This window comes from Podarcis vaucheri (genome assembly GCF_965113315.1).
Source record: "Podarcis vaucheri genome assembly, chromosome: 5".
NCBI classification, from domain to species: Eukaryota; Metazoa; Chordata; class Lepidosauria; order Squamata; family Lacertidae; genus Podarcis; species Podarcis vaucheri.
This window is the reverse complement of record NC_138763.1, coordinates 89095965-89118282: the sequence shown is the minus strand read 5'-3', so window position 1 is coordinate 89118282 and position 22318 is coordinate 89095965. Positions and strand designations below refer to the sequence as shown.

Here is a 22318-nt window from a genome sequence, read left to right as displayed (position 1 = left end):
CAAATAATTTATATCTAATCAATTCACTGAATGCACACTGTGACGGAATTTATTCTATCATTTCGAACACCACCTTGTTTTTTAAAAGAGGGATTTAATATATAATGAAACTGCAGGGAATGAGATTTTTAATTCCATCCCACCCTCACTATTCAGCCTCCACTCTCAGGACTCAGATGAAATGGAAGAATGCGCAACGGCCATGTCACTTGAATACTGCCCCCAAGGCAAGCAGTCTGTTACCATAATCATCCATTTAAGCTTCCACTGGATACTGCCTCTTCTGCACATTCCATCTGATGTGAGTAGATCACATGGGTCTTTTGTTATATGCACCACTAACTTGTTACAAAAATCTTTTCAGGGAAGGGAACACGTTCTTTTAAAAAGGGCGCTTAAAAAGCAACATGGAGGTTGCGGGAAAAATATTTTATGATCCAAGTCTTCATGGCGATCTTATATGCAAGCCCAAGGAGGGAGACTATTTTTCTGCCGGTTGATACAAATCGAACCCTCTCTTTGTTTTGGAAAGGCCACACGGAAACATCTCATAGTTTCACGTTGTTCACAACGAAGGAGAGGAAGAAGTCTGAATAGCAAAAGGCTCCCATGTCTTGTTCAACATAGCACTCAGGCACTCCTGTGTATAGGAATGCCAGACCACATAACCTTTACGAGTAATTAACAGAGGAGCTTAAAAACCAGAACCTTTAACTCACACTACATAAGCAGAGACTGTTAACATCGTAAGATATAAAAATCCCTGCAATACCAACCTCAGATGTTGTTGTTGTTGTTGTTGTTTAGTCGTTTAGTCGTGTCCGACTCTTCGTGACCCCATGGACCAGAGCACGCCAGGCACTTCTGTCCTCCACTGCCTCCCGCAGTTTGATCAAACTCATGCTAGTAGCTTCAAGAACACCATCCAACCATCTCATTCTCTGTCGTCCCCTTCTCCTTGTGCCCTCCATCTTTCCCAACATCAGGGTCTTTTCCAGGGAGTCCTCTCTTCTCATGAGGTGGCCAAAGTATTGGAGCCTCAGCTTCACGATCTGTCCTTCCAGTGAGCACTCAGGGCTGATTTCCTTCAGAATGGAGAGGTTTGATCTTCTTGCAGTCCATGGGACTCTCAAGAGTCTCCTCCAGCACCATAATTCAAAAGCATCAATTCTTCGGCGATCAGCCTTCTTTATGGTCCAGCTCTCACTTCCATACATCACTACTGGGAAAACCATGGCTTTTACTATACGGACCTTTGTTGGCAAGGTGATGTCTCTGCTTTTTAAGATGTTGTCTAGGCTTGCCATCGCCTTTCTCCCAAGGAGCAGGCGTCTTTTAATTTCGTGACTGCTGTCACCATCTGCACTGATCATGGAGCCCAAGAAAGTAAAATCTCTCACTGCCTCCATTTCTTCCCCATCTATTTGCCAGGAGGTGATGGGCCCAGTGGCCATGATCTTCGTTTTTTTGATGTTGAGCTTCAGACCATATTTTGCGCTCTCCTCTTTCACCCTCATTAAAAGGTTCTTTAATTCCTCTTCACTTTCTGCCATCAAGGTTGTGTCATCTGCATATCTGAGGTTGTTGATATTTCTTCCGGCAATCTTAATTCCGGCTTGGGATTCATCCAGCCCAGCCTTTCGCATGATGAATTCCGCATATAAGTTAAATAAGCAGGGAGACAATATACAGCCTTGCCGTACTCCTTTCCCAATTTGGAACCAATCAGTTGTCCCATATCCAGTTCTAACTGTAGCTTCTTGTCCCACATAGAGATTTCGCAGGAGACAGATGAGGTGATCAGGCACTCCCATTTCTTTAAGAACTTGCCATAGTTTGCTGTGGTCAACACAGTCAAAGGCTTTTGCATAGTCAATGAAGCAGAAGTAGATGTCTTTCTGGAACTCTCTAGCTTTCTCCATAATCCAGCGCATGTTTGCAATTTGGTCTCTGGTTCCTCTGCCTCTTCTAAATCCAGCTTGCACTTCTGGGAGTTCTCGGTCCACATACTGCTTGAGCCTTCCTTGTAGAATTTTAAGCATAACCTTGCTAGCATGTGAAATGAGTGAAATTGTGCGGTAGTTGGAGCATTCTTTGGCACTGCCTTTCTTTGGGATTGGGATGTAGACTGATCTTCTCCAATCCTCTGGCCACTGCTGAGTTTTCCAAACTTGCTGGCATATTGAGTGTAGCACCTTAACAGAATCATCTTTTAAAATTTTAAACAGTTCAGCTGGAATACCATCACTTCCACTGGCCTTGTTATTTGCAGTGCTTTCTAAGGCCCATTTGACTTCACTCTCCAGGATGTCTGGCTCAAGGTCAGCAACCACACTACCTGGGGTGTACGAGACATCCATATCTTTCTGGTATAATTCCTCTGTGTATTCTTGCCACCTCTTCTTGATGTCTTCTGCTTCAGTTAGATCTTTACCACTTTTGTCCTTTATTATGGTAATCTTTGTACGAAATGTTCCTTTCATATTTCCGATTTTCTTGAACAGATCTCTGGTTCTTCCCATTCTGTTGCTTTCCTCTATTTCTTTGCATTGCTCGTTTAAGAAGGCCTTCTTGTCTCTCCTTGCTGTTCTTTGGAAATCTGCATTCAATTTCCTGTATCTTTCACTATCTCCCTCGCATTTTGCTTGCCTTCTCTCCTCCGCTATTTGTAAGGCCTCGTTGGACAGCCACTTTGCTTTCTTGCATTTCTTTTTCATTGGGATGGTTTTAGTTGCTGCCTCCTGTATTATGTTGCGAGCCTCCATCCATAGTTCTTCAGGCACTCTGTCCAGCAAATCTAAATCCTTAAACCTGTTCCTCACTTCCACTGTGTATTCATAAGGGATTTGGTTTAGATTGTATCTTACCTGTCCAGTGGTTTTTCCTACTTTCTTCAGTTTAAGCTTGAATTTTGCTATAAGGAGCTGATGATCTGAGCCACAGTCAGCTCCAGGTCTTGTTTTTGCTGACTGTATAGAGCTTCTCCATCTTTGGCTGCAGAGAATATAATCAATCTGATTTCGATGTTGCCCATCTGGGGATGTCCATGTGTAGAGTCGTCTCTTGTGTTGTTGGAAAAGCGTGTTTGTGATGACCAGCTTGTTCTCTTGACAGAACTCTATTAGCCTTTGCCCTGCTTCGTTTTGATCTCCAAGGCCAAACTTGCCAGTTGTTCCTTTTATCTCTTGATTCCCTACTTTAGCATTCCAATCCCCTATAATGAGCAGAACATCCTTCTTTGGTGTCACTTCGATAAGGTTTTGTAAGTCTTCATAGAACTGGTCAATTTCAGTTTCTTCAGCACCAGTAGTTGGTGCATAAACTTGGATTACTGTGATGTTAAAAGGTCTGCCTTGGATTCGTATCGAGATCATTCTATCATTTTTGAGACTGTATCCCAGTACAGCTTTCGCCACTCTTTTGTTGACTATGAGGGCCACTCCATTTCTCTTACGGGTTTCTTGCCCACAGTAGTAGATATGGTACCAACCTCAGATGGCTGTGTTAAATGACCCCAACAAGTTTCCTACATCCTTATATGTAGGAATCCCCCCCCCCCAGGTGTAAAGAAGTGTTGAGGTTTTGAAAATAAAAGAGTAAAATAAAATAAAAATCAAAGGAAAATACACACACAGAGAGAGTATTTTAAAACTGCTTGGCAAGAATTTGTGAATGCTGATGATAATTAAGCCAGCAGAGAAAAAATAAAGGTTCTACAGGATATTCTTATTTACTATGTGTCACTATGTTCAATGGTATTTATGTCCCAGTATGCATGTGCAGAACTACGTACAGCTTAACAAATCAATTCTACTCATGTTTTTTCTGAAGTATGTCCCACTGAACTCGACAAGACTTATTCTCAAGTAAGCATGTGCTAGATTGTGGGCCACAATAATACAGAGATCAAGGCATGGTTTTATCATTCTAGAATATCTCACAAAGGAAACCACAAGTTGAAACGAATAAATCTGTCCACATGATTATGTGCAGGGTGGAAGAAATAACTGTTTTCTCCTTCCTTTGTCAAATGGTTTGAGAGGTGATGTATTAGATGTACTGACCAGTTTGAGTTTCCAAGATTAATAAGACAAATACTGGTGAGAAGTGTGGGTAGATACCATAAGATAGCGAGTTACAAGCCATATCTGCTCTGCTTTCAGGTTGATGTGGCATACGAGCGAAAGAAAATGAAAAAAAAATATATCAAACTAGAAATTAGGATATATATAAAAGCTGACAGAACTTTTAGCCATCTGATTTCAGAATTCAGGCCTTTTGCATATTGCAATACAACAGATCTGGGTTTGATAGAGTATAAGCATACCAGAAATGTGTGGTATATTTATGATAAACGTATGGTACCTGTATGATACATGTTTGTCGCAGTTCACTCTCTTGGGGGGTATACCTAAGAAATGTAATGTGTGATAAGTCCCTCAGTTTGAGGTGTTTGTGATTCTAGCAACAAAATCCATGATAAATTCTAAACACATTTTTCTTCTAGTTGCAATATCCATGCCCTGTAGCCACCCTATGATAACTTGTTCACATGTCTTTGTCCCTCATACAGCAAATATCCAAATTGCCAACATATTCCTAACTTCCTTTCCTTCAACAGTCAATGTCCTTAGCAAAATCTATAAGTCAAAACTGTATGCTAATTCAATACTAAATTTGTCCAGCTTGCACAATTTTCCAGTTGCGTAACTCCTAATTTAGAAGGCGCTTGCTATATGTTGCACACAGTTATGCATAACAAAAGCTACGTCTTCTGATGAAACTGGGAGGAAGCAATTTGGAGCAGAGAAATGGAATGGAAGAAGCAGTGGTTTGTCTTTGTGTTCCACCTGTATTTGATCAAAAAGCAAAAAAAAATCGGAAAGGAATAAGAACGCAAAACAATAAGTATTCCAAAAAGGGAGCAAACGCATACAGATGAGGAATGAATACCACAAAAAGATGGTACTACTTTCAGTTGCTGATGGGTTACCCCACTGTGCTAGAAACACATGTAAAGAAATGATAGTTCACAATAACTTTGCACCCTCCAAACCAACTATAGTTCCTTGACTCCAGAGAGTCTTAAAGGGAGCTAACTACTGTATGCTTGCTCCAGTTGGTAGATTTATTCTACATTTAAAATCTTTGACATTTGAAACACCAAAGGAGTTGAGTGCTGAAGAACCAAGGGTTTTTAGTAAATGCTCTAACTTGGCATCTGTATAAGGGAAGCATACATTAGCGTGTTGATATAATGAATTTTGCTGCTTGATAAGGAATCAAAACACCAATATGGGATGAAAAAGCTTTTTTCAAAATGGCTGCAAATTGGGATGGATTGGGGAATGACTGGATAATTCATATTGGCTTTGTTCACACAGCATGGCAAGCCAGACTGTTATCTCCCACAACCTCTTGCTTTATCAGTCTTTTCCTGCTTTTTTGCCCACTGTTTTCCACAGCACTTTGAAAGGGGCTTTGCAGGCACCAGCAAGAGTGGCGGTGTCTACACCCTTTCAGGCCCAGCCCCAATCTTATCTACCCCACACCTAACACTATATGATTTGGGTGTAGGGCAGGTAGGTATGGTTTGGCTTTGCAGGAGAAAAGGAGAGGCTGGTGGGGCTAATTAGACATGTAACCAAGAGGTCCCCCACTGCTGCTTTAAGTCATGGTTCAAAGGTGACCTCCACAGAGTGCTGGAGCACACTGCTAAAATTTCAGCTGTTTCACTTCTCTGCCATGCTGCCAATAGCTAAGCCATAGTTTGGCTTAGCATTACATCCAAACCTGGGCTTGCAGTATGCTTCCTCCAAACAAACCTAAGAACAAACCATCACTTTTCAATGTTAATGGAAAAAAATCAACCATTTTATGTCATCTAAACAGATTTACATGGACAGTGTTGGCCATATGGCTTTAGCTTAGATTTAGAAGTTAAAAGCAGGATACATAGAACAACCCTAACATACCAGCTTCATACATAAAACAAGTAACCTCTGCAAAACAATTTTGGGGTATGATTGTCACAAGACTGATAAAGAATATCACATCTATTTGGAGCCTCACGAGTAGGTTTCTATTTCACGCGATAAAACGCTGCAAGATAATTGTTCTTCAGTTACTGTTTTACATGTCCCATGATATGATAACTAGAAAAGATAGCCATATCAAACTGACCTGTGTTTTATTCTTGCTACAAAAGGAGGAAATGGTGGTTTCTATTATTTTCTGCTGCCGAATCCCCCCACCCTTCCAGCTAGGCTTCATCCAGGCATGGTATTTGCTGCTTAAGTTTTACTGATTATAATGACAGCATTTCTGTCATGATTTCTAATGTTCCTTTCACACTGCAGTACCTATATACCACCATGTCACACTAAGGAGGTTAGAAATCACTGTCTCCACTCAATAGTTGTTGAGCAGAGGGGCCAATCCTAAAGGAAAGCTGCTTTTGGAGCATCACTCCAATCCCCTAGATTGATCCTAGAGCTGAGCTATTATATACTAAGTTCTGAACTATTTACTTGAGCTCCTATATTCTGTAAGGCTTCAAGGCTATGATGTAGCACAGCTGTAGAGACAGAAACAGAACTTTAGAGCAGGAGACTCTTAACCTCAGAGTTGTGATTTTGAGCCCCATGTTGTGTGAAAGATTCCTAAATTGCAGAGGGTTGGACTAGACCCCCCCCCCCCATTAGGGTTTCCTCTTATCAGACATCATACACAAACTATGGTTTGCAAACTTATTCAAAACTATCACTTCGGTTTTCTCAACTCGTGCTTTGTCAATCCAGACATCATACTCAGCCATGTGGTAAGCTTCCTTAACCATGGTGTGGCAGGATGCCTGAACTGAGCTAATGAGATTTGATATTTATGATCAAAATGTGTTGCGCTAAGATATACGAATATAATTTTTAAAGGTTTTCCTCCATGTTAGCTTGTGTTCTGTTATGTCCCATATTCCCCTTCAGTTTTCATCCCAGTTCTTACAGTTCGAACAGGCTTTTATGGAAATCATTGCTCAAAAGCCAATTGCATACGACGGTAACATAAAAGGCACCCTCAGTTTGCAATCTCACAACTAGATCTCTTCAATTTGCAAAAGCACATTACTGTCACACCATCACATTGGAATGGTCAATTGCCCCAACTGTTAATGCTTTGTTTCCAAGTGCTTATTAGTATGTGTTAAACACATGGTGTCTGCCACTCTAGCAGCAACCATATTAACACTGAAATGTTGCAGTTTTTATACATTTTCGGGATAAGGCAACTTCACTCCCTGAAGCGGAAGCGCACTTCTCCATGATACCAGCTGAAAAGCCCGTACCTTTCAGATCCTCTCTTCTCCTTCTCCATGCTTCTGGAAAATGACTAAAAATATTGCAGTGCTTTGGCAGATCACACTTAACATTCTATGAGCTGATAGTTCATATTCCAGTGGGCAAAATCTAATCTGCACTCTGAGGTAACTGATATTGGCAGGTCTAACATTCCCCAACTCAATGGAATGTAAATATATTTCAAACATACGGACTTTGAGCACTCACCTTCCAACAACCCCTTTGGTTAGCAGCCAGAACAAAATTCGTAAGCCGATTTGTAAGAAGAACAAAGTCACTCCTTTCAGCTAAAGAGGGAAGAAAGGACAACTTGGATTAGATAGTTACAGAGCAGGAAAATTACAGCCTAGATAGGTGTTTCCTTTCACAGAGATTCAAGGTTGAAATTACAGAACTTACAGTGCAGTCCAAACCCAAGTAAAACCAGTAAAACAGAGTGGATTTTGGTTTTAATGGTCGAGGCAGGGCCACACAAGCATAAGTCCCTCAACCTATCTGGGGTAGGGCTCAGTGGACAGAACTTATGCCAACACAAATCCACCCCCAAGGGGTGTTCCATGAGTTAGGTAGACATAGGACCAGGCAAGGAGAGACTTACACCTGTTCCCAACCCTTTTCATTCTGCTCACATGACCTAAGCAGCCTGGTGGAACTTAGATGGCAAAAAGGGTGTTGCAAGACAATTTTCTCCTGAATGAAGTTTGGAATAGGGAAGCAATGCTGGCTTTCTATAATTAGGAGTGCTCTGCCAGAGCACTATCTTGACAACACAGTGGAGTGCAGTGTCCTGTAGGCTGCCAGTCCATTTCTGAAGTAAATGGTGTATGGTTTGGGGTACAGGCCCCTGAAGGAGCATCTTCTCCTATAATGGCCCGTGCACTGAGATAATTGTCAGAGCACTTCTCCAGATGCTACAATCTTCTAAGAATGAATGGGGAGAGACTGAGAAAAGGGCCCTTGGGGCTATGGCCTTCCATCTCTGGATCACTCTCCCTGGTGAGGCTCATCTGGTGCCAGCTCTCATGTTTTCAGCAGCAGATAAAGACCTTTGTGTTTCCCCCCAGAGCTTTTAAAAATTGATTTTACCACACTCCTGCGATGATGGTCTGAAAAAGTATTAGTTCTTTTTAAAGCCCGCTGTGTTTCAAGAAGCCCCTTCTCAGGGACACTGTATTCTATGTTCTAAACAGTAGTCTATATCAACATCATACACAATACAATTAATATTTTGGAGGATGAACAAACTGAATCCAGGGGGCATGTACAGAAATTAACAGCAAGGACCTCTTCTCTCCACATGAATCAACCCAGATCCTGCAATCATCATATACTGTACTGAGAAGCCATTATGTGTTTTGGGGCTCTATTAAAAGGATAAAGAGCAAAGGGGACAAGCAGGATTCTTAATTTCCCCTGCTCGATTTTATAAAGCAGAGGTGACCCCCAAAAGCTCTGACTGATCTTAGAGGAGCTATAGAGGGCTGGGGTTACATTTAGAGCACATGCTCCTCATACACTCTTCTCTAGTAAAATTTCTAAAAGTCAGACAACTGACCACCCTCAAGCCATACCAGGATGGTATGACCAAAGGGAACACTGCCTTTTAAAACACTAGAAGTGTAACTTTATATTTTACAACTATAATTTACTGTAGACAGTTGCTTTAGACCACTTAAGATATTAAGAGCTGTGAATGAAGACAGAATACATGGACGCTCAGAGAATTCAGTAACACAAAGTACCTTAAACAAGTATATTACAGATTTACAAAACCAAACCTGAAACAGTAGTTTAAATATTAAGTGCACAAGGATAAAGCCTTTATCTTCAAACCAGCTTCACAAATAAAGATTTGGCATGCTACCTCAGAAATTCTTCAGTTTTTGAGTTCCTATTCCACTGAAGTGTTTCTCAAAAATCCCATACATAATTATGATTTATATAGCACAAAATGCATGCCAAACACTTTACAAAAGATCAACAGATCTCTGCCAGAAGCCACTTAAAATAATTTTTATTTAATAATCCATGTAAAAAGATTTTACAGCTTCTTGGAAAACTGCTGAAGGGAACTGGAAAGACTCACCAATGAGTCAATCCCTTATGGAAATTATGCTTCTTGTTCCAGTGCACTAACTCATGTGTGTCTACTCAGAAGTCAATCTCAATGACTTCAACAAGACTTACAAGTGAGTATGTATAGGATTACTGCCTGAGAGATCTGAAGGATGGGGAAATATACCGGTGGAAGCCTGATTTAAAACAAGAAAACCTACCCAATAGAACGAAGGTTAACGCTCAAGCATTCTTCTGAAACAAAGAAGCTTAGGGTAAAGTTTTAAAACGAGCAAATGATTCCTTATAAGAAACAAAAGCAATTTCAAGAAGGGCCGATGAGTTTATCTGAAGGAGATAAATGTGGCACACAAATGTATCACCATTATATAAAAATGCAAAGAAAGAATATGATCAAATGCTTACAACTTACAGGGGAGGAAATACGGGGGGGGGGGGGATTATCAAGGTTTCCACACGCATCATTTGATAGATGGCACAGAATCTTGAAAAACATATCAGGTTTTCCAAAGTAATAAAAATAAAATGAAGCAAATTTTTAGGTTGTACAGACATTTTTACCCAGAGGGAGGGGTTTTCTGCCTTTGAGACTCCTTCAAATTATTCTCCTGCTTCCTCTCCCCTGCCCCATACTCTGGCTCCTGGTCTCCCCATTGACTCCCCTCTTCCACCAACCCCAGCATCTGTTTCACAGAACCTCACCGATTGCTGGCCCCTTCCCCTGACTCATCCTCCTGTTCCCCTGCCTCCTCTGCCTCCCCCCCCCCCCGACTCCTGCCTGCCCCTGACAAAATGCATAAGGCAAAAAGCATAGGCTTTTACAAACTGTGGAACACTTAATGCCCAGAAATGATCTTCATGGATGCTGAAACTTACATCCTGATGAATTAGATATACGCTTTGAGGTGATTCATGTCATTAGCTACATTGATGGAACAGATATTTCTAAGATGTGGGGACTGTTTCATACAATGGAAGCACAGTGTATCATATCCTTGTGGGTAATAGCTTTTGACATGAGGGAGGTTTTCTTGGGGGGGGGGGACAGACAAAGATGTGTATTAAACCATTTCATCCTGGCATATGGGTTATTATTCCTTTTATAAAACATGGTTTCACATTGCTGCATTATGCTTTACTATATTATCTATTGTTTATTAAGTTTCCCCTGGGCCATAAAAAGTATCATTATGATGTATTTTCTTGTGGACACATACAAGATCGTGTCTCTTACTTCTTACACACATAATCATTTTCAGAAGCGTTTGCTCGAATTATTAAATCTTGCTGGAAGATAATGGAATCAAGCTACAGCAAATTTCCTAAATGTTATTATCACATGTGTTGTAATTAAACAGTCTGATTCACAATGCCTTAAAATAAAGTAAAAATGGTGCTTGCGATCCACATTTTATCCTTTGTAAACCGCTTAGAGGTTTCGTTTATAACTAAGTGGTATGAAACTATTGTTAAGTAAACAGTTTTTGCAATCCACTTTTTTATGGGGGCACAATAGCAGTACATTAAATTAATTTTATAATGAATTATTTTAGAGTGTTGTTTGTGCTGTACTTTTGTACTGTTTTATTGTTAGCCGCCCTGAGCCCGGCTTCGGCTGGGGAGGGCGGGATATAAATAAATTTTATTATTATTATTACATGCTTTGTAGCCAATAAAAATTCATTTCCAATTAAGAGTTCACAGAATGAAATTGGTCAAATAAATAATGAGTTAATGAAATGTCTTCTTTTGTGATGGTGACCATCATGTTATTACTAGTAAGATCCACACAAAAGAATGACACGATGGATATTATACAATTATATAAATTTGTGAATTGAATTAAACTCTCTGTGTACACTGATAACTAATTTTGCTATTAAATGGCTCATTTACCCTGAGTGGTGCAAAACGTTCTAGGATAAGACCCTACTTTGTCAGATGTGTGAAGTGGTTTCCTGAATAGGTATATATACATCCTGACAACAAAGGAAAGAAGAAATTATTTCCCTCCCATCCCCTTGCCAAAGGTCAGAAAGTCAAGCAATTTAAGAGAGTCAGCGGCAGACACATCACAGTACTATGCATACCACAAGTGAACACAAAACCCAATCAGCATGGATATGACCGTTGCCAAATAGCAGCCGCTGGAGCTGAATTATTTCCAGAGTAGTAGTGATAAGTTTGTTGTTGCAAAAATATTTAAGTCTTAGGGGACATTTAAGCCTGCTATGGCATAAGCTTTCATGTCCCACTGTCCACCTTTTGGATACACTTATTTGATTATGTTTATAAACCTCATCATATAAATCCCAGATCTTACAATGAACTAGTTAAACCTAAAACCATCATTCAAATCAGTGTTCGAAACTCCTATTGCTCTAGGCACATTTTGCGAAAGGGAATTTCACTGGTGCAGGCAGTTTCTGAGCTCTGGGCGCAGTAGTACACCTAAGATTTCAGATTAAAACTGCACAGTGGAAGGAAAGGAGGGCCTTTTTCTGACTCCCCACTTCCAGCTACTTTCTGAAGCCTAGATAAGAGACCCTCTTCAGAATATTAAAGGGTGGGCAGGGGAAGGACTAGACCATGTGAAAAATGAATATAATATTTTATTTCAGTAGACAGAAAGGGTTTTTTTTAGGTCCCGAGACATTGGCATATTTATATGTCAATGTTAACACCCTGAAGCAAATAGATAACCATATTCTTTGCGACCCATGTTACAGAGTCCGACCTAGTTGTGCGACTCAATGGTCTGACAGTCACACTCATGCATGAAGTGTTATCCTAAATTGGCAGGTATATAGAAAGAGAGGAAGAAAATGTAAGCAGTGAGGTCAGAGGGAAGTAAAACGCAAAAAGTACAGACTGTGATAACTACATTAAATCTTAAACGTCTGCAAAATAACTACAGTCAGTGCCAAGAATCAGATGCCAGGAATCATGAGCTAAGAGTCAGACACAGTGGAGACTCTTGTTGCCTAGGCAAAGTTCCAGCCTTACATATGGAAGCCTTCATGGTTCTCCCAGGTAGGAGGAGACAACGGCTGGCCTAGTTGGGCACAGTTGCTTAACAGCCTAGAAACAACCATGGAATATCTGGTCCAAGGCCTGCAATGCATGTGCCTTTATGAATTATTACATGATCCACATTCACACGTCAGTAGTCTTCAAAAATAGAAACCACAGCCTGAGCATGGAAATCCAAGTCAATTTTGTACATGCCTGGTCCAGAAACAGATACAAACTTTAAAAATGTTGTCGTACAAAGGATTTTAAGAAAACAAAGTCCAGCCCAGGAGTATAGCAAAGGCTGATAGCACCAGCCTATGCAAACCACTAGTATGACTTAGTCCAAGGCAGTTTCTTACTGTTTTCCAAGCATGGGGTTTTTTTGTCCTCGCTTTGGTGGAACCGCACCAGTGAAGGTTATGTATAAGAACAATAAAAAGTGTCCTAAACAAAATGAAGCACACACTGGAAGGAGCCAAAAGAAACTAACTTTTCCTTCAGTTATTACAGAGAAAACATATAACACTGGACAATTGATTGTCTGACTTTAAGGAGATAATAGGAGATCTGACTACATTTACTGCTGTCATCTCATGTCAAATGCCAGAAGCAATTAGCTATTTTAAGCCACTTAGCCTGTGAAAAACACAAACCATTGTTAAAATGTTTTTTTTTCAAAAACAGCACAGCAAAACCCTCCAGCGGTAAAAACAATAAAATGGCCAGGAAAAGCCCGGTGCATTACCAAGCTGCATGTAGTTTGATGCTACACTCTGAATGTTAAGGCTTCTATTACACAAAATTCCTAAAATGGGTAATCCAAAGAAATGAAAACACTTGTTATGTTCAATGTCTTAGTTACTTGTATGAGCCATGTTGAAAAGAGTAATTAGTCACTCCACAGTCAAGATAACATGATCTGGGGCACAAGACATCTATGGAACCCTTCCTCATCTTTCATATTTTCACCTCTGTAAGACCTTAAAAGGCCTTTAAAATAAAATAATACTAATAAAGACTTTTGATGATTTTGCATATGAATTCTTCTCATAGTTGCCATGCCTCTTAAGGTATTGTAGGTGATAACAGTGCCTATTAATACAGCATCACTGAGTTGTACATAAACAAGAGCGTTCAAGGTCTATGTCAGCATTACACATACACACATGGGGTAACATACACAATAGCAACAAACCAACAGATGTCTTACACATAAGCAACATTAGATTCGTGGGGGGGGGGAGACTTTTCAACTCCAGGTGGGCAAACATGGGAAGTATCAGAAGGATACACAGGGAGGCTAGCCCTTGCACTCAGGCAAACCAGGTTACTGAACTCTGACCAATAATAACAAAAGAATTGGTTAGCCATCAGGCTCCTGTCCGAAAACAAAACAACAATAAATCCCGCTGGAAAGTAAGGAAGAGAGATTGAATCAGGCTAACAGCAGCATAGGCTCAGCAGCAAGCACAAGGTCCAGAATCAATATTCCAATGTAAATGAATAAAGCAAGAGGTTCTTAACTGTATGGAAGGTGCAAAGATGTCCTGAGCATGTCCATTCCCTCAAGCTTTTAAAGATGAGCACTCGTAAGACTCTTTTGCCCTATGGTTTTGCTGTGTGTGTACATGTCTGTTCCTGCTGGGCAGGTGCATCTCATTCCACTTAGCAAGGTGGCCCAGTTATTGGTGACAAGACTCAGCCAGGGCCCCTCTGCCCCCAGCTCTGCTGCCATCTCCTCCTGCTCATCCCTTCCCTCTGACTGGTCCTCCCCCCTCCTTGCATTCCAGCAAAAGGGGCAGTGGAGAGAGCCAGCAGATCTTCTTCTGTCTTTCTGACATCTAGAGTCTCCTCCCTCCACCCCTGGATGCCAGTCTTCCAGCCCCCCATCTGTTCCTTCTCCTTCCTCCTCTTCCATTTGGGCTTGCCAAATGTCAGATACTGGTGGAGTCAAGGGGCTCATGAAATCAACTGACCAGTCAATTTTGTGAAATAATGGTCCAATATTAATAATAATCAATCAATCAATCAATCAATCCATATTATATCAATTGATATCAATGTAAAGTGTTGATTTTACTAGGTCAAGAAAAATATAATCAAATGGATCAATATTTGTGCTCATCACAAAAAATGAAGGAGCCCACTGTTTTTGTGAAACTTAGAAATGAAATAAAGTATAACTTGCTAACAATATTAGATAAGGTTTCTATAAATAATAATTCAGTGAACAATTCTCTTTGCCTTTTATCAAGGTTAGCTTGGGGTAACAAATGGAATTAAAATTTCTTTATGAAAGGAACACCCATTATTTGAAACACCAGATCACATGGAGAAAGTACTCCCTGAATTCCACAGCAAACAAGGTAAAAGTCATGGAAAGTCCAAAGCAGCAACTTTTCTGGTAGCAAAATTCCTGAAGTTTTAGCAGATGGTCAGCAAGGTAATTTTTACTGTGCTGCTAGGTTTGCCACCAACTGTTGTAAGAGCTAGGGGGCAATCTCCCCTTACGGGGCCCTTAATTAAATAAAAAAGTTAAATTTCCACCTACCGTGGTCAAACTATAGGCAATCTGTTGACTATAAACGATCAACAAATTCAGTGGCATGCCAGTTTAGGCTACTATCATACAATGAATCCAAGATTTAGGTGAACAGTTTGCAAGCAAAGCAAGAAAGTTCCAAGATCCAGACATGCAAGCGTTCAGGAGACAGAGTAACCCGGAGCCAACCCAAACCAACCTGGGAGGCAAAAACAGCAGCCCAACCCAATTAAACCTTTGGAGAGACATCTAGAATCATCTGTTACAGAACCTGCCTGATTTTTCACAGCAGCCAGTTGGTCAACAATCAACACATTTGTTTCACACCTGTTGATCATTGACCAACTGGCTGCTGTGAAAAAATCAGGCAGGTTCCATAACAGATGAATATAGAAATAATTTCCCTCCCACCCGAATATACCGTAGCTCCAGAGAGAAAGGCATCACATAGTGGCTAGCAGGCTGCAGACTCACAGGGTGCTGAAGGTTAAAGTGACCCCATAATACCATGTTGAAATGGTTTCATCATTCTTCATGTTTACAGATAACTTAGCCTCCAGCCTGCCCCACCCTGCCCCCAATTTCTGTGAAATAGGGAGCACAGAAGGTGAAATGGCAAGGGTGTGCATAGCAGAAGGCAGATTAGAAATGCTTGCTGCACAATAATTTGTCTATTTTCTGCAGACAAATTACACATTCTCCTTAATATCACTAGAAATGGTACTGGGGTCAACAGAAACCCACAAGCTTACCAAACCCCTTTATAAATCTGAATTATTTACGTATTTTTCCCCAGTTAGGTTGAAAACACTCCCATGCCCATAAGAGTGACCATTTTGCACAATACTTACTAACTGGCTGTTGGGTCACTGTGACTTCAACTGCATCTGTATGTTTACAAGTTACCTGCATGTTCACCTTAGCAAGTTGCCAGACACAGGCTGTGTCTACACTCAGGTCTACAAGGGTCACTGTTTCTGTGTGCACTTTTGCACTTTCAATATTATGCCTCCATAATCTATCTTGATATTTCCTATATCCATACTAGCGTGTGGGATTTGATGGGATTCATTTGTGCTGTCTGCTGCCCTCTCCCATCAAGATGTTCTGGAAATCTGAGGACTGTTAAGTGTATGTGTGCAGGTATCTGTTTAGCTGTGTGAGCAACTTGAAAACATTTTGGAGGTTTGTTTTATTTTATTTTCCAAAGTAGCAGATTTGTATGAAAAAGTAGGATAATAACGACGATAATAATAAAACAGTGCTTTTTCTCTGGGAGGACGCAGGGGTACACATACCCCTAAACATTTTGTGAATCTCTGTACTTTTGTCCATTTACTGTATTTCTTTTTCCCAATTTGCGCTATAAAACGGTGATTTTCTTGAGTCAAAATCAGAGTACCCTAAACATTTTTTTTAGAAAAAAGCACTGATAATAAATATATGTGTTCCAAAACCAGGTGCCCACAAATAATCCGGTATCTGTTTACCTTTTCAGGCACGCCCACAGAGTGAGAGAGAGAGAGAGAGATCAAATTTGCATGAAAGGTCAGAAAAAATAATTATTTTAAAATGTGTGTGTTGCACCAAGCCAAGGAGCCTGAGGTCCCTTGTGGGCTTACATGGAGATATCTGCTTACCTGTGCCAGAACGCTTTTCTTATTTATTTCTGAAATACAGGTTTTCTGATACACTAGATCTGCATAAAAGAACAGTAAAAATAATAATAATTGTGTGTGTTACGCCAAGCCAGGCAAGGATTTGGCATGAGGCTGCAGCTTCCTTTCCCTCCTGTATCTTCTAGGGCAAATTTTATTTTTAATTTTAATACAGCTGTTTTGTGCAAGAACCCTTTTGCACAAATCAGCTGTTTTAAATATAAAAATACCGCAAATGTGCCTTCAGCAACAACCAGTGGAAAGGGGAAGGCTGAATCCTTCCCTTTGGGCTGATGGAAAGAAAATGGAAGTAGTGGGTGTAGCAACAGACAGCAGCTAGCAGAATGTCACCACACATGTGGAAAAAAGAACTCCAGACCACACAATGTGCTTCAGGGCATCCGCAATTGGGCAAGATGCAATTTTATATGGATTTTCTTCAGATTCTTACCAAATCAGGGAAATCTGAATTTGGAGGAGGGCAGGTATGGACTGCCAACTGGATGAGGAAGATGTTGTGTGGACACCACACACACACACACAAAACGCACAAGCGGCTTCAAATCCACAGAGCGGATGAGCCCTTAATGGCAACTATCTGACAAAGACCTTCAACCTGACCCCTTTCCTCTGTTAACAGAAATATTTGCATAGTGCATTATTTTTATTTCTTTAGGTAATTTATATATTGCTTCAAGCTTCAAAGAAATCTCTAAGCCGTTTATAATACTGTAAAATATTACCAGTAATTCACAACACGTGATAATTGCACATATATAATTGTTAAGTTGTAAGGGACCACAAGGGTCATTCATTCATTCATTTACAATACCGCCCTATACCCAAAGGTCTCAGGGCAGTTCATATAAAATATCAAAAACATAAAATCAAAACGAAACCAACAACCCAATAAAAAAAAACCCCAAAGAGCCAGCATTTTAAAAAAAGGTATAGGGTGTAGATCAAGTCAGGCAAAGGCCTGGTTGAAAAGGAACGTTTTTGCCTGGCGCCTAAAGGTGTACAGTGAAGGCACCAAGCAAACTTCCCTGGGGAGAGCATTCCACAGGCGGGGAGCCACTGCAGAGGACCGTTCTCGTGTTGCCACCCTCCTGACCTCTCGTGGAGGAGCCTCAGAAGATGTTCTCAGGGTCCAGGTAGGTTCATTTGCATGATATAATTGACCCCACTGTTTTTTAAACGCATACACTATTTGTTTTATGTTTTAAAAACATGATCAGTTACATCACACTCACCATACCTGCTGGTGTATGTACACAGTGAGATTGTTGACTGATTATTTTGGTGCAACTATATTGTTTTATTGGAAATGGGAAGTTCTCAATGAAAGCATGATTTATACATTTTTAACATGTAATTGCATGATAACTTCTGCCAGCTATTTTATTTGTATGGCTTCCTTAGGGTGCATTTAGTTTAAAGACTGGACTGATACAGTCAATTATTCTATCAATGGAGGGCTAAATCAACCTGGCAATTTCAATTTATGTACACATTCTGGAATTGCTGGACATTAGCTTCAAAAGCACCAGGGTTTCAGATCAATGAAAATTACTAGCAGAGTCTGGAGTTGTTCAATAAAAAGTTGTTGCTGTTTTTTAAAGGTAATTCTTTTATATCGAGATTATGAAGTCAAACTTATTTATGGAAAGTGCTTTTTATAATTTTAAGATGACTAACCTATTACTCCAGAAATAGCTTTCAATCCACAAAACAGGTTCAATGGGTAACTAGCAATATTTTATGAGACAACATTTTTTCAGCTGCGTGAAAACTATGGCTAATACTAGTTCTTCAGCTGGTCCTTGGCATTCGTTTCTTAGCCTCACTACACTCAGAAACCTAACAAAAATATTTCCTAATCTGCTCTACACTTTTTTTTCTATCTTAAACATACATAACCTTAAGGGAAAAAGTAAATCAAAGAATATTCCCTTCAACCCCAAAAGACCACTTGAATGCATAGAAGTGGCAATTGTGGCACCAGGAATCATGAGGGGAGGGCAGAGCAGTCTGCTTCCTGCCACCCACAGCATTCAAATGCCCTGGCCAGTTTACTACACACTTTCAAACCCAGTGCATGTAAGGGTAGATGTACCAGAAATACTATAAGGGAAACTGCAAGAGCACACATTATAATTAAGCCTATGAACACATTATACCTATATTATGCACAACTATGTGGGAGCAAAGCACTCTCTTTGAATTCACACAATTACTGAGTGGGTACACACAATCCTAGTTTTATTTTCCAGGTACTACAGCATTAGGCAACACAAATAAGTACGTAGGTGGACCACATTTAGGTTCTGCTGATATTTTCACCTGCAATTCAGATCTTTTTCCAATTGAAGAAAGAACAGCTGCACTGAAAATATGCAGGCACATTTGGGAATGGAGCCAAATTCAACACAAAGATGCCACAATGTTTGCAGTAGATTAGCATTTAATATACACAAGGTGATCTGTGCAGAAATATTGAACAGGAACAATGTATCAAGGCAACAAATATGGTTTTAGGACTAACCAAGACAGAGAACATGCCCCTTTTAATGTCATCAATCCACCATAAAGATGTCTTTAATTTTTTAGCGCCCCAATGCAAACTTTTATTAGCTATTTCCATCTTATGAGAAATGCAAGGTAGTTTATAGAAGAGGCAAGAGGAAATTCTTCTTAAGATGGTACTTGCCATCTGCAGTTTTTACAAGTACTTGTACTCAAAATAATAGGCTTTTAAAACGATTTATCAGGAGCACCATTCAGCTGATTAAAAACCATTTATTTTTTTTTTAAATAATCAATTAAGCATTGGAGCCCTAACAACAATTTCTTTCAATATAATCAAGAGAGAAGCCTAATTATTAGATAACATGCTGCTATGGAATTGAAGAACTACCGGTACCTTTATATCACAAGCCACAAACAATGCAAGAATAAGGTATCCAACTAAAATACATAGAGATCATCAGGTCAAACAAAGAGCACTTTCTGAACAGCCCTGCTAATGAGGATATTTTCATGCCGTGTCCCAATATGAGACAATTAAGACAAGAGTTAACATGCTACACTAAACCGTCTCACATTCCTGAATGAGAAGGAATGAGCCACAATGAGCCTTGCGCTCGTGAGCTCCCCCAGGGTCCTTTCTCACAGCTGAGGAAATGAAGTTTTAATTTAAAACAAGCCAATTTCAAACCATGGCTTCTGAGGCTGGCTGGCTTTAAACTAACCATAGTTTGTGTTGCCCATAGTTCACAGTTTGGATCACACAGGAAACTGTGGCTAACTAAAAGCAACAGCTTTCAATTACCTCCTCCCAGCTTTTGTGGGATTATGTGACCCTGAGGCTCGCTGTAGCTACTTCCTGACATGTGTGCACCACTCTTGCACAGTCTACAAACACGCAAACTAGTATATAGCTACTGACTGTCTATCAGAATATAATATGGCTTTTTCTTTTTATTTTGCAGTCAGCATTTGTTATAAAGTGAAATCTAGGACTGTATGGGAAGAATGAGATGTGCCCATAGACAACAAATTAGCCTCCACTTTTGCAGTACTGTAACTAAGAACAGCAACCCAAATGTCATCAGAAGAGAGCAATTCTGTATGGCACAATTAGAAACACATTCAAAGAAGCTGTTCCAGAAGGCATTAATGTACCATGTGTATTAATAAGATGTATATTTCTCAGACCCAATCTACTTTTGTGATTGTAATATGTTTTAACTGTTTTTAAGGTTTCAGTTGAAATCATTGTGACTTTAGCGTAAAGAACAGGCTATATAAATCATCATCATCACAGTGAAGGTGCTAAGCAATGCTATTCCATTTTTTGAGATTTAGATGTTTACATTGGAATTTGACAAAAATGGCAAAGAACATTTTCTGACCATGATTCTTTAAAGAAAAAAAGCACAAATCAAAATGGATAGGCGTATGACCCAATTAAATAAACCTTGGTTCTATCTGATTATATATTACTAAAGCAATAGTTTTTAAGCAGTAAGGTCAGCTAGTTCCATAAAGTCCATCATCTTCATCTGCCATTCTTCCACAGTTGGTAGTTCTTGCGTTTTCCACTTCTTGGCTAGTAAGATTTGAGCGGCAGTTGTGGCATACAAAAATAATTTAACATCCTTCTTGGGCAATTCCAAACCTGTTATTCCAAAAAGAAAGGCCTCTGGTTTCTTTATAAATGTATATTTCATCATTTTTTTCAATTCATTATACAGTGGTGCCTCGCGAGACGAAAAGAATCCGTTCTGTGATTCTCTTCTTCTAGCGGTTTTTTCGTCTTGCGAAGCAAGCCCAATGACGGATTAGCGGATTAGCGCTATTAGCGGCTTATCAGCTTATCGGATCAGCTGATAAGCGGCTTAGCGGCTTAGAAAAAGGGAGGGAAACGGAAAAAAAACCCGCAGGAACTCGCAAGACATTTTCGTCTTGCGAAGCAAGCCCATAGGAGATTCGTTTTGCGAAGCACCTCCAAAACGGAAAACTCTTTCGTCTAGCGAGTTTTCCGTCTTGCGAGGCATTCGTCTTGCGGGGCACCACTGTAAATCTTTTCCCAGAAGTCTTTCACCTTGGGGCAGGTCCACCACATGACAATACAGGGATCTCAACACATGGTCCCACACCCAATTTGAAACCATACTGGACCCTGCTTAGCTTTGAAAATGTGCCATCAATTATTTTTAATTCTGGCACCACTAGGAGGCTGTGCTAAGAGTGAAATATGTTAATTAGTAATAAAATCTATTAATATTTAATCAGTTAAACCATTGATTTAAAAATGGGTTGGGATCAATTTAATATAACCTATTACCCTGATTAAAAGAGGAGAGGCAACAATCCTGAGCAGTCAACCTTCGGGGGGGGGGCACCCCAGACACCACCCCCCACATATACATGCATACACCCATACACAGCACACACAAACATATACACCCACATACACACACTCACTTAGCTGCGCAGGATCCCCAACAAAGCACCCCTCCCTCTTTTCACTGCCGCTGAGCTATTTTCCAGTCTTCCTGGCATCAGGGTTAGAGAAGATCCACTGGGACAAGGGGTTAAACTTCCCCCTCTCATAATCCTTCCCTTAGTTGAGCAGGATGCAGCTGAACAGTGCCAAAGAATGTGCTGCCCATCTTGGAACCACTGCTTCATGGTATTCCAAGTGCCTTGAGGTAGGGGCTCCCAAGTAAGGAGGGTTACCTTGCTCCTTGCCTTTTTCATTTATTTTTTTTAATAATATTTTATTAGGTTTATCAATAGAAAAGTTTAGAAAAATACAAAAAACGAAAAAGATACAAAATTACAAAATACAAAAATACAGACATTAGACACAAAAAAGAAAAGAAAAAAGCACATATAAAAAGACAAAAATTCCCTCCTTCTTAATTTCTCCTCTTTGATTAACTTATTTTCCTGACTCCCTCGCGTCTCCCATTTTTGTATCCCTTTTAAAAATTTGTTCAGCAAATTCATGTCCTGTTAGTCTATCTATTTATTAAATAATTTATTTATTAAGTTCGCTGCGTTGATCAAAGGCAAGTACCTTGCTCCTTGCCTTTTTCAGTCAGGGTGGGTGGGAGCAAAGAAAAGTTTGGGGAGTTGCTGCTTCAAGGCTCCCCACACCTTGAAGC

General features: G+C 40.1%; 1 protein-coding gene across 1 annotated transcript in view; it reads right to left on the bottom strand.

The window, feature by feature from the left end:
* NDST2 (N-deacetylase and N-sulfotransferase 2) overlaps positions 1-22318 on the bottom strand; it is a 108991-nt gene that overhangs the window by 80968 nt on the left and 5705 nt on the right. Inside the window, exon 2 of the mRNA XM_082223576.1 lies at positions 7560-7639. The gene's annotated coding sequence lies outside the window, so the exon portion shown is untranslated. The remainder of the gene's footprint in view (positions 1-7559; positions 7640-22318) is intronic.